A 16084-nucleotide genomic window follows, 5' to 3' on the forward strand; every position below is an offset into this window, starting at 1 on the left:
ATGCGGGCCTTGTTGTGCCTATGTTTTCAGCAGAGAAAGGTGTATTATTTAAGTGATTTTCATTTCATCACATTCGTACACAATCATTTCTGTTTGCTGTCATTTTTGTGTACATGATCCCAGTGAATGTGAACAAAGTGTGTTGTGTAATCGATTTACCAGATACTGTCCGCATTTTTGTGTTACATCCGGTTATTTGACCTAAGTGTGTGTGTGTAAGTGCCGACAAAAATGGAATCTGGTGCTGTGGCGGCAGCTTTGCTGACTGGACAACACACCTTCAGTGAACACTTGAGACGCTTGGATTGTATGTGTCGTGTGTGTGGTGAACGGGTTCTCAGAAGAGATGAAGATAAAGGGTTGAATGCAAGACTTTGTGCCAAGAATGCTTCTGAACTGTTTCGTTTTTTTCAATCTAGAAGTTTCAAATGATGAAGAGGGCAAACATCCCACATGCATTTGTATCAGGTGCTTGACTTGGAACCCCCATCTCAAGGACATCGAGAGACGAGCAACCAGAAAGCTGGCCATCCTGAAAAAACTCGCCGGGACCTCTTGGGGTGCCAACAGCAGCATACTGCAGAGGGTGTACACTGGAACTGTCAGGCCAACCCTGGAGTATGGCAGCACTGCCTGGGCCACGGCATCAGCAACCAACACAAGCCGCCTGAGCAAAGTTCAGAACGCAGGGCTACGGCTGATCACTGGCGGGATGAAGATGACTCCAGTTCAGGCAATGGAGAAACACACAGGCCTCCACCCACTCGAAGAAAGACGAGAGGAAAAAGTCTTCATCCACAGCGAGAAGCTCCTGCGCATGCCAACTCACCCCATGCACGAAAAACTGAAGCACCCAACAAAGAACAGACTGAAGCGGACCAGCTTCAACCACCTCTCCAAGGCCCTGCACCGCCAACATGAAGACCTGCTGCCCTCGTCCCCTGCCGAGATGGAAACACTCCCTGACTTCGAGGAACCGGCCGACCAACTGGAAGGAGTCTCAATCATCACAAAAGTCCCTGGCATCGACCAAAAGGACTGCCAAGCCCCTCCCCTGCTGAAAGCTCTGACACTGGAGATGATTGAGACTCGGTACAACCCCAGCGAATGGACGCACGTCTTCACAGACGGATCCTCAGAGGGAGCGGTGAAGAATGGAGGAGCAGGCATCTTCATCAGGCACACAGATGGAAGACTGACCCCTAGAGCCTTCCCCACAGGAAGAATCTCCTCGAACTACAGAGCGGAGACAGCAGCACTACTCCATGCTGCACAAGGCCTCAGGACGTCAGTCAACCCACCACCAAAGATAGCCTTCTTCACTGACTGCAGATCTCTCCTGCAGGGACTCCAGTCAACCAGAAACGAACAGCAGCTGACAAACATCAAAGCAGCCCTTCATGACCTTTCAGAACGGTCGACTGTCACTGTTCAGTGGGTTCCTTCTCACTGTGGGGTCACGGGGAACGAAAAGGCCGATGCTCTCTCCAAGGCAGGCAGCAAAATGAAGCAGTTCAGCCACCCCGTGACCTACAGAGAGGCCAGGACCATCATCCACAACCGATACCAGAACCAGTGGAAGAGAAGGCTGGGTGCAAACAGTGGTGTCGATCCAATCCACCAGCTCCAGAGACACCAGCAGACAGTCCTCTTCAGACTGAGAACTGGCCACTGCCGACTACTGAGTCACCTTCACCGTATAAAGATCGCCCACACTGTTGAGTGTCCATGTGGCACTGGACCCCAGACCCCTGAACGCATCCTCCAACACTGCCCAACCCATGAAGCTCTACGGCGTCAAACCTGGCCAGGGGGCACAGAGCTACAGGCGCAGCTTTGGGGAGACCGCCACGACCTGGAGAAGACCGTGGGTTACGTCATGGCGACAGGGGTGACCGTCTGACGCAGCCAAAACATCGAACGCGGAAGAAGAAGAAGAAGTATCAGGTGCTACAAAAAGCTGATAAAAATGAAACATAGTCTTGGAAATTCTCAGTTCAAAACTGCAAATGAAAATGTTGCACTTGACATTGACAGAATGTCAGAAATCTGGACAACTTTCGATCCAGATCTGTCTTTGGGTCAGTGCACAACATGCTCTTTTCATCACTCAAAAAGTCAACCTGGTCGTCCAAAAAAAAAAAAGAAGACGATCAGCACCTGTAAAAAAAATGCATGGATGAAAGTTTTGATCCGTCTGATCTCTGCTTAGATACCGACGACAGTGTGTCAACGTCATTTTGTCAGTCCACATCAACACCAGTCAAAAAAACAAGAACGCTGTGCACAAACACATCTCCAATCACACCCAAAACACCTGTCACTGACGCAGCTATATCACCCATCACACAATTGAAACATAAGACGGTGTATGTTGACTCAGAGGATGAGGGTCTCAATAAATCTCTCACTGAAGAAGAAGAAAGTTATACAACTGACACGCAGGAAAATGTATGTCAGGAGACAAATCAACAGTCAGATGCAAAACTGGAGGTCAGCCAATAGTATTGAAAAAAGTCACACAACCCCACAAATCATCTGCCATAGCATCATCTCCTTTGAAGAAAAAACAGTCTCAAATTATGCAAAAAATTAGAATGCACATCTCAGGGAACAGTAAAGAAGCCATAGTAAAACAGCAGAGGTCAGAAATCAAAAGATCAGCCCAGAGCCACAGACAACAGATACTGCAAGCTGCTGGATGTGGCCCAGTGAAAGTGACCAAAAAAACAAGGGTCTGCACTGAGAGCCGCCATGGGGTTAAGCTGGGCACAACACAGGATACAAAAGAGGTTTTATGCCAGTATTGGTGTGGAACATGAAGGGGAAAGGAAGGAGAGGGAGGTGCAGAAAGAAGCAACGTTTGGGGAGGTAGAAATAGAAAAGACAAAACTCATCTTTGTTGATAAAGAGGGAAGACAGAGGAGGAAACAAGAGTAGGAAAAATCAAAGACATTCCAAAGATGGTAGAAAACTTATTAGACCAGTACGACAGAGAAAACAAGTTGATATGGCATGATGATAGAATACCGCAGGATGAGATATGGGTAAAAATTGGAGGGGACCATGGAGGGGGGACATTCAAACTCATGCTTCAAATTGCAAATCTCACCAACCCCAACTCAAAACACAACACGTGTCTCCTGGCCATTGTAGACTGCAAGGACAGTCCAGACAATTTGAGAAGAATCTTAGAACCCTACAAACAACAGCTAGCTGCTCTGCAGTCAATGACATGGCGAAACAAGAGAGTCAAAGTGACCTTGTTTGGGGACTGACTTTCTCCTCAAACTGTATGGACTGTCAGGTGCTCAGGGGACACACCTATGTTTATACTGCACAGCATCTAAATCACAAACACAAAATCCACCTCACAGCAATGAAGGCAATATAGCACAGCACACTTTACAGGGCACCAAGACAGACTACAGCAAATACAGATATGCCAAGCAGAAAATTGCCAGCCTGCACAACAATGTAGTCAGGGAGCCTATTGTTGACATAGAACTTAGCCAAGTAGCTCCCCCGTACCTGCACATTCTTCTGGGAGTGATCAAAAAACACCATGACCTGCTGGAGGGAGAGTGTCATTCTCTTGACAAAAAGATAGGAGAGTCAGTAGCCAGCCAGGGAAAACAGATAGACACAGACTCAGCAGTTTTTGAGTTTGTAGACAAGCTGAGACAGATCCAAAGTGCTGAAGAAGAAAAGAGATTGCTAGAAACTAGGATTGTATTTAACGAGCCTGAAGGAGACAGTACACCACTCAGTGATTTCCAAAAACAGCAACGTGAGCTAGCAGACATGGTAGAAGAAAAAGATGCAGACACTGAATATCTCAAGACACAACTTGACCTTTCACACCTGGCTGGCCCTGTCATAAAACACTTAGATGCCGTGCTTCAACAGCATAAAATACACAGACAGGCATACCACGGAGCATCATTCATTGGAAACCACTGTCACAAATATCTCAAGCCAGAAACAATAGAACACATCAGTGATAGTGTAGTCAACAAAACAGGTGAACTGACTCGAGACGCAGAAATAAACCACAGAGCTAGGAACATTTCCCAGAAGTTTAACCCTATGAGCCCTGACCACCGCTTTACCGGTGGTGGGGAGGGGTGGCATAATGCCTGGCCACCGGTTGAGCGGTGCATAAACACTTGTGTCGTGTTTTGCTATTGGTTGACTTATATTGAAGAGCCAATCAGAAAAACCGTAATATTCTGACGTCAGCGAACGTAGTACCAACATTGCTGCGCCTTTTCACTGTGTTTTGTGCATGTGCTTTGGATAAAAAAGATCGATTTCTACCATGAAGCGTGCAGAGTCTCAACCTGACACGCCTCCTTTGATCAACTGATTCTGCATGCTCAGATTCATTTTCAACATCACTATCTGTAGCAAAATCATCCGATTCGAATTCCACCTCACTATCAGAGTAATCATTGTCATACTCTACTTCCGATAAATCATCAAGCATATCAATGACTTGCTGCATTGTGTACAGTTGTTTTCTCGCATGTTTTGTCCCTGATTTCTGCCCTGACGGGCCAGGTTGAGACTCTGCATGCTTCAAGTGTTTACACACCACTCAACCGGTGGCTGGGCATTATGTCATTTTTCTCTGCCACCGGTAAAGCGTGGTCAGGGCTCAAGGGGTTTAATACCAATTATTTGCAAATTTTGGCTCAGGAGCTCAGGCAGAAGGGTTAAAATTGCTCAGGAACTCAGGGCTGAAAGGGTTAAAACACTAAACACACTGTTCTCATGCATTCATACAAACATCTCACATCAAAGACCCTTGACAGACAGTGACGATGACACACTGGATAGTGGCATCAAACAGTATATGTCTTTCTTCTGCCAACAATTCCCACAAACACGCATCATTCCCAAGCAACACATCCTAGAAAATCACTGCATTCCATTCATTCATTCTTATGGTTTGGGCCTGGCACTACACGGGGAACAAGGGAGGGAGGCAACACACGCAGTCGTCTATTCACTAAAAAAAAAAAAAGTATTAGGGATGCAGTCACAAGTTGACAAACTACGTGTCATCATGCAAGAGCACATGACTGTTGTTTCCCCCATGCTTCAGCAAGTCGTACCCCAAGCAGGAGAATCACGGCACAAATCAAAAGATAAAGAATAAAAGATATTTTCAGCCCTGTTCTTTTCTCCACCCTGAGTACCTCCCTCCCGCGCGCACTCACATTGTAAGAAAAAAAATTAAAAGAAAAAATGTTTGAGTTTAGTTTAGTGTCACACTTCAACTGAGTGGATTACCAACTGCAAACAAGGATTCATATGGATTTATAAGTTCAGGTAGGAATGTATTTTATTATTTAGAACTTACAAATGCATGTCAGCACGTTACATTGTGATTGTTCACTGAAAGCATGGTATTGTCAAGGTGTATCTTTTAGAATGACCAAATGCATGTCACAAGCAAAGGCACACATACTGACACGCAAAACATCTAGTCAGCGTAAATCTCTCTCTCTCTCTCCCTCTCTCTCTCTCTTTCTCCCTCTCTATCTGTGCCTCTCCCTTTCTCTCTCTGTACACATGCCTCTGTTTCTCAGTATGTGTGTCCCTGCATATGTGTCTGTCTGTCTCTCTTCCCGTGATGTTGAGAGAAGTGTGAAACTTAGGTGGCTGGCAGCAGTTCTCAGTGGAGCTGACCGTTAAATACTGACACTAATTCCGGGGCGGTCTGCCACCTCTAGGTAAAAGTACTGGCTATATTTTCCTTCCAGTTGTATTGTGGAGACATGGATGTATATCATGATGTAAGTTTTATCTTGAACTAAAATGATATACACACACAATATGGAGTTGAATTTGAACTACGTTTCATGTGTGTTCCTCAGTTTGAACAGAATGTTCATGTGCTCACTAAGTTTTGTACTGCTTGTACACTGCATGTAGGAAATTAAACCTACTCATGTTTGGTAGCATTAAATTTATCAGAGAATCACACATCCATTCACACCCATAGCACCCTTCTTGTTGCATTCTGACACAGAGTATTATTTTTGAAAAACACATCACCCTGTTTCTGACAGCTGAAGATGTTCTCCCGACACTTTCTGGCTGGTGCCCATGGGTTGATTCCCCAATGGGGGTTCGCCCTGTGGCCACACTGGGTGCAGCGGAGGGCTAGGCCCTCTCCCTACCCAGATTTCAGCCCAGCCCTGTGGAGGGACCCAGTATTTCTCGGTCATGACAACATCCACGCTCATCATCACCTCCCTTTTGGGTCCTTGAACCGGACCCTCATCAAATCAAGGAAGCCAAGTGTTTCCGCTGCCCCTTGGGAGATGACAGGGTGTTTTCACCCCTGGTATGTTCTGGGCTCTGTTGCAGACCTGCCTCCCAGGTCTCAGCCCAGCACGTTTTGCCCCCAGTATTTTTCTCCACCTGGACTCGATCACAGCCCAGCGTGGAAGTACTGAGCACTTGTGGGTCGGGGTGACCTCTACAGCTGCCAGCACCTCCCTTGTGGGCACCTGTACCACCATGGGATGGAATACTGCAGGCAGGACCCTTGCTTGTGCATCAGACAACAGCGCATATGTGTGTTGGGTGGCTCTGGCTTGTCCTTGTCTTGGTCGGCCCATGGTCCCAACACCTAATTTGGATGGGACCTACAGGGCCACCGTCTCCCCAGCTGGAGGTCCCGGTACCAGGGACCCTGGAGGAGGTTCTCACAGGGTCAGTTGCCCTCCAAGGATGATTTCTCCTTTCAAACCTGTTTTGCGTGTCAGTATGTGTGCCTTGCTTGTGACATGCATTTGGTCATTCTGCTACATGTTTCCTCGGCGTTATGCCTTGACCGCCTTCCCTCACAGGGCCGGTCACGTGTGGGATGAGCGTGGACTCCTGCGAGGTTTGGAGTTATCTTCTCCTGAACCTCATTAAGTCTTCAGCTATCCACAGCGTGGCTGCGTGCCTGACAGTTAAGGCAGATGCTACTACCAGCCAGCACATCAACTCCGTGCTTGCCAGAAGGGCCGCCGCCATCAATTTCTCAAACGACCCAGGAGAAGAAAAGGCTGCCTCATGGTCAGTTCCCATCCAGCAGCACTCCCTCTTGGATCTTTGTCCCCTGCACAGATAGGGGGCCTATTTACACCCATGATGACTCGGACACATTTCAGACCCTCCAGTCACTCAGCCCCAGCAGGTAGGGCTCCTTTCCCATGCACAACAGTTGCGTGATTTGGAACTCGACGATTGGGTTATGTTGGGGATAGAATTGGGGTGCATACTGTTTCGGGCAGAAGGTTCCCCCTCCTCTGTGACCCACTCCTCTTTCTTATGTACCCAAGTTAGAGGAGCATGACAGCATTTCGACAATGGGGATATCTCACGGCTTCTTGAAGGCGTGACATCAGACCCCAAACTGGGGCCCCAGGGTTTTGAAGATGCCTGCTGGTGACTCCAAAGGTCCCGAAAGTGTAGTGACCAATTCTGGATTTGCCCCCCTCAACAGGGCCACATTCTTGTGGACTCTCAGGCATGCATTTGAGAGACCATTCAACAGTTGTATGTGCCACTGCTTTAAACCTGCGGGTTGTGCATGTCCAGATCCTCATTCATCCAGCATCATACCGGTACCTGAGGTTCATGTGGAGGGACAGGGTAACCCAGTTCTCTGCCCTCCTGTGTGGTCATTCCAGTGTACCCCATCCTCTGCCAACAGTGGGGCTGGCAGGAGTTTCCAGGTTCAGTTCAGAGTTTAGTTCCTCTAGGTAGGTACCTACTCATCTGGCTCCACTTGGTACAGTCGCAGGCCCTGTGTACAATTCACACATCCAGATTTCCGGAGCTGTGCACACAACAGGGATTGTTGCAACAAAAGGGAAATTGCGCTCTCTCCCTCCGGCTTCTTAGGGACGACATTTGCCATATGATCCATAACAGTCGGTCAGGGGTTTCAGTGTTCAGTTCACGGTGCACAGAGACCAGGCTGGTCTCAGAGGGCTCAGCCCAGAGTCATGCACATCTGGAAGGTTGGTTCCTGGAAATACACAGCAATAACTTATCTACCCACCCCCCCTCCTCCCTCCCCTCCCATTTCTGGCTCAGGGGGGTCCCACTGACCCTGTACTTCAAGGGGTACTCTTCATGATGCATCCTCACGAGTACTGGGGAGCCCACTTGGGCTCACTCCTTGCAGCCATGATTGGGTCATCATGGGAGCCAATTGAAACTTCACTCTTCTGGAACTTGCAGCAGTTCACTGGGCTTGTCTCCACTCCACTTGGGTGGAAGCCATCCAGAATATTCATGCCTTCACGGGCAACACTACTGTCGTGTACGTGGACACAAAAATGGGGGTTGGGGGTGGAGGGGGGGGGGGGGGGCGGCTTGGATATCCTCATGTGGTGGTCCAAGGCTCTCCTTTGCCGGTGCTTCAAGGTGTTGAGCTTTCAGCAAGACACATAGGGGCAGCACCAACCTAGACAGGCGCTCGCAGCAGGTTCAAGAGTGTCCTCCACTTGGTGGACCCTACACAAGGACACCCTGCAAGGGGCGTGGCATTATGGTCTCCACAGAAGGGGGTTCTCTTTACCACAGGTCTGTTGAGGTCTCCTGATTCCTCAGTAGCCGAGTGGTTAAAGCATTGGACATCTGATCTCGGTAATGGCATCTGGTGGGTAAAGGGTGGAGATTTTTCCAATCTCCCAGGTCAACATAGATGCAGACCTGCTTGTCCCTGAACCCCCTTTGTGTGTATATACACGCAGAAGATCAAATATGCATGGTAAAGATCCATGTCAGCGTTCCGTGAGTTATGGAAACAAGAACATACCCAACATGCAAACCCTGAAAATGGAGTATGGCTGCCTACATGGTGGGGTAAATAGAAAATAAAGCAGTCATACATATAAAATGTTGCATGTCTGTCTGAGTGTGTATGTGTGTGTGCCTGAAATCTGATTGAATGACACAGGAAACGAATGATAAGCACCCAGTCGGAGCCATCAGTCAGCTGTACCCAGGTAGGCAGCCTGTTGTGCAAATGACCCCGTGTTTGTAAAGCACTTAGAGCCTGGTCTCCTACCAAGGATAGGTGCTGTCCATATCATCATCATCATCATCACTATCATCAAACCACAAGCAAAGGGAACTATGCAGTATTTCCAGCTATTTCAGCATGTGTCAGTAGGTCAATTTCAGTGTATCTTTACCACATCAAGATGGCAGGAAAGCCTGCCAAGGCTGTAAACCCACCAGGCACAGCCAGGATTGCAACCTATGACCCTAGCATTAGAATTCCACTGCTCTAAGTTCTAACCACTCAGCTCATGCCCATCTACAATCCAGAATGAATGATATAGTCTGTCAGGAGAAACGGTCCACCTTTCACCCCCCACCCCCACCCCCCACTAATAAATTTGTCACATGTATTATTATTTGGTGCTTTAGAGTATATAGATCATGAAAAATCATGTTAACATCAAAAGTCTTGGGACTCACTGCCCCTTCTGGCTCAATTTTGAAGGGTACCCATCTCAGGTGCCATGGCTGCTTTTCATCAGTTCAAAACCTTCCATAAGTTTGGTGATCACCTGTATCCTTGTTATTTGAGCTACGAGAATTTCCTTTATATTTTTGCTGACAGTGATGCCTTCTGCACAATATGCAATAATCAGAACGACAAAATATGCAATAAGGTGACTGTAGTGAAGCTACATGTTTACCCACTGTCTGTCACACGTTGCGAACAGTCTCTTGTGATTCTTTTGAGCTGTGCCACATCACCATGGGCCTATTCTGCTGTCCTCTGTCGCCGGGTTATCTCCCATACCTGCCCTATTTGGCTTCAACATAAATTTAATTCTTTACAAATTCATTTTGGTGTTCTTATTGAAAAAAAACTTTATGTGCACTTTCCAAGTGTGAGCACCTGTGTGTGTGTGTGTGTTTTCTTTATGAAACGAAAGACTATATACTATAGTAAAGACTACATGGGGAAAGTGTTTCTTGTGGTGCGGAACCACAAGGGTGAAGCTTGAAAGTATTATTGTGACTTTTGAGCCTTGTCGAAGGTGACAGAGGTTGCCTTGCACTTGTGAAGAGTCATCATTGAATCATTTGAGAAGTCTAGCAGCCTACCATGGCCTCCAACTGAAGAATTTCTTCTGCAGTCGGATGTCATTCCAAGTGAACTTCACAAGTTTCTTCAATTCCTATTTGGGGGAAAGTCAGCAATCTAACCCAAAAGAGTGCAGCGCCTTGCGTCTTCAATAGGCCAGGACATCTGCAGGGCCATCACAAACAGTCGATGGACTCAACCCAAACATGTGTTGGTCTGCATGACCTTGAGGCATTTACTTCGAAGTGCCGAAATTATCATGCTCATGCACAGGCTTGGGCATTGTGAACACTACACGTTCGCCTTGGAACTGGAGACAGCTATCGGAAAGCTTTGGAAGAAGCCTCAAATGTGTTCAGCACACAGATCGCAGTAAATCCGACAACGCCATCTGTATTCCATTCTGAGTTTGACAACTTTGACCAACTGCTGCAAGAAGTTGAAGGGACTGACCATGGTGGAACGTATCACATGATGCCATCCATTCCAAGAACTGGTGAGCAATCTCTGTATTTGACACAAGAGGATTTACCAGAGTGCTTCATAACCCAGCAGAAAAGCTCACCTTTTGCAATTAGGCACTGGACAGTTGATGGAGGTGAAGATGCTCTCAAGAAAGTTCAAAGTTCAAACCTCCACTGGATTCTTCTCTGGAAATACAGCAGCATGTCAGATCAGGAAATACCAGTGTGGGCTAGCTTCATTTCACAGTGTGGGCAGAACCTGGCAAAGAAGACGACATTGGACTACTACCCTGTGATCCATCACCCAGTCACCGAGTACAAGACAGTCCACGAGAGAGGTTGGACAAGAGCACGTTATCACTAATTTTGATCTTGGGGTTTTGTATGAAAGCCTACCTGATCATCTGGAACCAACCTGACCAGATCTAGAAGCATATAATTCTGATCGGTACATTCCACCTTGCCTGTGCGTACCTCAAGATGCTTGGGAAAAAGCTGAATGGTTCTGGGTTCACAGATATCCTTCTGGAGGCAGGCCTGATCTCTTCTGGTTCTCTGCAAGGGGTGCTGTCTGGCAAACATTATGAACGAACATTGTACTGCCATAAGACAATGCTTGAGAGTCTAGAACGCTTGCTGCTGGAAAGATATCTTGAAATCAGAGATGAAGACATGTTATTTCCGACACTGTCAGAAGACAGCATGATCAAACTCCAGACAGCCTCATGTTTCTTCTCAAAAGAGACGTTGACTGAGCTTCAGCAAGATGAAGCTATCGCCAGTTTCATGGCAGAGTACAAACAGTTCAGAGATAGTCAGAGAAGGAGCCTTTGGACCAACTGCACAATTTTGGTTGTACATCGATCATGTATGGCTTGTCCTTGTGTTCCTTGAGGCTGTCAAAATCAACGATTTCCTGCTCTACGCACAAAGGATGTCCCAAATGCCAGACCTCTTCTTCAGTTTCGATGGACAAAACCATGCACACTACCTGACCTTCTCAGTCTTCTTGGCAAACATTGACTCGTCACATTCTGGAGCCAAGGAGATGCTGCAGAGAGGTGCTTTCAGCGTGGCAAGGTCCTTCATTCCTGGCAGTCTCTGTGCAGTGGACAAGATCATGGAAGAAACGTTCATGAAGCATGCCAAAAGCCGAGGAGCTGGCGGAGGTGGCGTTGGTCTCACAGGACTGCTGTCCAACCAGGAGGCCTACCACAGATGGGTCAAAACAACCCATGAGAGGTCAAAGTATTTTCATGCAACTCTCGACATGGCTGGCATGGCACAAGGTGATGAGGTTGGCTGTAGACATTGTGACGTGCGTCCTTCCGAGATACTGAAGAGCGAAAGCAACGTTATGAAGACTCAGGATGCAATCAAACGTTTCATTGACCCTTTCTGTGAAGAACCTTCGATCAAACTCATCGCTCTGTCATCTGGAGCATCTGTCCCAGCTGGCATTCAGCATGATGTGTTGAGGGCAGAAAAAACTGGTAAAGCCAAGAAGGAGGCGTTCATCATGCAGAGACCATGGCAAATGACCATTTCTTTGAACCAGTCAAACAACTAAACCTGAAAATGATGGCACTGATGAACAAACCCGTCCACATGAAGACTACCAAGAAGGTTGTGGAATACAAACAACAAGGGAACATTGCCTTTCAACTTCTTGTGGAGACACAGGAAGCAGGTGTTCAACTTGATCTGAAACTTACTCCTGTACCTTACAGTATTGCCACTGCTGACAATTTCCTTGCCAAGATCGACAAAGCAAAAGGGTTCAACTACCTCACCAAAGATATGGAAGATGCCGCTCTACCTCCCCATGATGTGACGCTGGTTGTGATCGGTGGCAATGCAGTGTTTCACTGCTTGCAACAGCTTCCTTCCAATTTCAGGGAGATCAGCCAGAAGATATTTGACATGCTGCCAGAGGGAACGGACGTGGTGTTCAGTACAGACATGTACAAAACGGACTCAATCAAAGCGATGGAAAGGAAAAGGAGAGGCACTGGCGATAAGATCATCGTGAAAGGAGAAAGCATCAAGCGTCCTGCAGACTGGAAGACGTTTCTGTCAAACAACGAAAATAAGAAGCAGCTCACCCAAGTATTACTCGGCGTTTGGAGCAAAGATGAGAATGCGCCAAAATTCAAGGACAGAAAAGTCATGGTGATACATGAGTGAGAAGCCTTCTTGCTGCAATCAGCAGATGAGCTGAAGACAACAAGGACGCCAATCGCAACGCTCAAATCCACACAAGAAGAGACAGATTGTAGAGTTGCCCTCTACTGTGCGTACACTGAATTGAATGGCTACAGGTTCATTCGCGTCAAGAGTCCCAACTCGGACATTTTCTTCTTCATTCTCCTGCACTTCGCTCTGCAGCTGAAGGATGTGATGATTCTGTTCGACACAGGAATGGGGAAACAAACAGCGGCTCATCAGTGTCCTGACATCGCAAAAACATACGGGCAACAGGACTACACCGCCATCCTGGCTCTTCATGCTTATACTGGCTGCGACACAACAAGTGCATTCAAGGGCATTGGGAAAATTAAACCCATCAAAGTTCTTCAGCAGAATCCAAGATTTGTGGAAACAGTTGCCTACCTTGGAGATACATGGGCCATCGCTGAAGAAGTCAAAGCCAATCTTGAGACCTTCACCTATGTCATGTACAGCAGACATCGTTTCACCAGTGTCAATGACCTCCGACACCAGCTACTCAAGGAGAGATGTGGAGATGAGCCATTGAATGCAAACCACAATGTTGACATGGCAAGCATGCCTCCGTGCAAACAAACTCTTCAAGAGCACATCAAACGGAGCAACTATCAAGTTGCCATTCGGAAAAGGGCTCTTGAACCCATGTCTGATGCTCCAGCAGCAAGCAATGGACATAGATGGATCGACGTTGATGGCACCTTGGAACCAATGTGGTCCGCAGAAGACGTCATCTTGCCCGCAGATATGGTTAACTTCCTTGTGGACTTTCCAGACTCTGATGATGACGAAGAAGAAGCTGTCATATCCTACGTTTCAGAAGAGTCGCTTTCTACTTGTGCCGAGGGAAGCGACTCAGAATGAGATAGGGACTAGGGGAGATAAACCGGCGACAGAGGACAGCAGAATAGGCCCATGGTGATGTGGCATAGCTCAAAAGAATCACAAGAGACTGTTCTTTGAAACTGTGGTGTACTTTGTTTCGAATAAGTTGCACAGTTTTCGAGAGAGACGGTTTATTGCAAACACTCAGGCAAATTCACAGTTCGCAATGTGTGACAGATGGTGGGTACACACGTAGCTTCACTGCAGTCACCTTATTGCATATATTGTCATTCTGATTATTGCATATTGTGCAGAAGGCATCACTGTCAACAAAAACATAAAGGAAATTCTTGTAGCTCAAATAACAAAGACACGGGTGATCACCAAACTTATGGAAGGTTTTGGACTGACGAAAAGCAGCCGCGGCACCTGAGGTGGGTACCCTTCAAAATTAAGCCAGAAGGGACAGTGTGTCCCAAGATGTTTTATGTTAACATGATTTTTCGTGATCTATACACTCTAAAGCTTCCAAAAAATATACATATGACAAATTTATTAGGGGGTGGGGGGGTGAAAGGTGGACCACTTCTCCTGACCGAGTAATACTGAATGACTTCATGACTGTTCAGTTTACACATCTGTGTATGGCTGACACACTTGCAGCTAAACCCAATTTTGTGGGGAAGCATAAAAAAGAACAAAGTTGCATGGAAAATGTAGACGTTGGTTGACTTGCAATGTAAACCTAAAAGCGACTGAAGCCATGGTGCTTGCGAGAATTGGCCATTGAAATTGTTTGGCTCAGAGTTGACCTTCACCTCTGAGAATATTTCGCGATTGGTGCAGTGTGTCATCAGTGGATCAGTTAATGCTATTTATACTAATTTAGAGAAATTTCAACTTAGAGGAATTTCAACTTACACCAAGATTGGATGCTAAAGAACACAAAAGCTTAACAGGAGGCCAGTCTGGTAATGGAATGTGCCCTGTGTATTGATGTGGACATCACCTGGACATTTGGCATTTATATATTAGATTTTGGATCCTAAAGAACACACTTTTTGGATTGTAAAGAACATTCTTTTTTCCAGGTGAAAAAAAATGTGATGCAATATACTATTTCAAGGGAAGACACTTATGATCTTGATAAAACAAATATCTAGAAATATACTGTCAAAGGATCGTTTTCAGAAAGCCATCAGTAACATAATGTCAGTTTAATTTCTCTTATTTTGATGTGCAGAAATTATTTGCTGTGGGCATTCCTGTTTATATATGCTTTTTATTTCAAAAGATCTTAATTGTTGATTCATATCTGGAAAGTATGGACATTTTGCTTTCCTTTTGTTTGGTCATCAAACAGTGAGTGAAAGGAAGAGTGCAATAGTGAGGCCTCATTCTTGTTATCATGCATGTCCATTGAACAGCAAAACAGGGGTTTCAAAGTAAAGTTTTTCACATGTATATGTGAGTAATATGGTACTGCCTCTACCCTTACACCCCATCTCACTCTCTCTGATCATCTGCTGATTTGATTCACCTATTTATCACTAGATTTGGTCTACTGTCAGTCACCACTCTTTCTCTGCTTGGAATGAACTCCTCCTTTCTTTTTGGGACAAGCCCACATTACCTTGTTTAAGTCGGCCCTAAAACCTCACCCATTTTCAAAATAATCTCTTACAAGCATCTGCGCAAGCTTTCTTTTAATTTTATCTCATTGTTCTTGTCACTGTTTTGGGTTTTTACCCCTCTTGCTGTCACTAATGTTTGCTTTATATCATTTGTCAAATATTATTTTTGTTCCTTATACTATGTAGTCTTAAAAAAACAACAACAACAACAAAAAAAAGAAAGAAAACTGTCTGCCTGAATGCTTGTGTGTGTGTGTGCATGTGTGTGTGTGTGTGTGTGTGTGTGTAGATAGATAGATAACAGCTCTGAAAGAATGAACTGACTCTTCTGTTTCCCCAGGTCTTGAACATCACTGACTCGTTGGGCGAGTTAATTTTCCTCCAGTAAAAGGGGAAAGCCACCTCCCTCACCTGCTCCTTTTCATAGGTCAGATCATTCAACTAGCTACCAAGAATAGGTTTCTTAAAAGAGAATGTCACAATATTAAAAGAACACTCCAGGTCCATCCCACAGCTGCCTCCCACAGACAGTCACACTGAGTGTGACAGCATTCCAAGAGAAGTCCAAACAAAGAATGGTGATTATCATCCTGGCCTGAAAGCTCAGTTTTTGTAATAGAGACATGACAATATTCACTGATGAGCTTAATCATTAGCCGCAGTCATGGGGCAAAACAAGTCGTATGTAAAAGGAGGACTTTTGTTTAATGTCCTGTCACACACACACTGATGATTTCTTCTTCATCTTCTTCTCCCTCAACACTGGGGTGCCCCACACAGAAGAACATTACTGTTCACCAGATTAATCCAGGTTG

The 16084-nt window shown here is 46.1% G+C and overlaps 1 protein-coding gene across 1 annotated transcript in view; it reads left to right on the forward strand.

Annotated features, from left to right (window-relative positions):
* LOC143276992 (putative peptidyl-tRNA hydrolase 2) overlaps positions 1-16084 on the forward strand; it is a 60622-nt gene that overhangs the window by 18007 nt on the left and 26531 nt on the right. The gene's annotated exons all lie outside the window — the stretch shown is intronic.

Source organism: Babylonia areolata, chromosome 33 (genome assembly GCF_041734735.1).
Source record: "Babylonia areolata isolate BAREFJ2019XMU chromosome 33, ASM4173473v1, whole genome shotgun sequence".
Taxonomy (NCBI): Eukaryota; Metazoa; Mollusca; class Gastropoda; order Neogastropoda; family Buccinidae; genus Babylonia; species Babylonia areolata.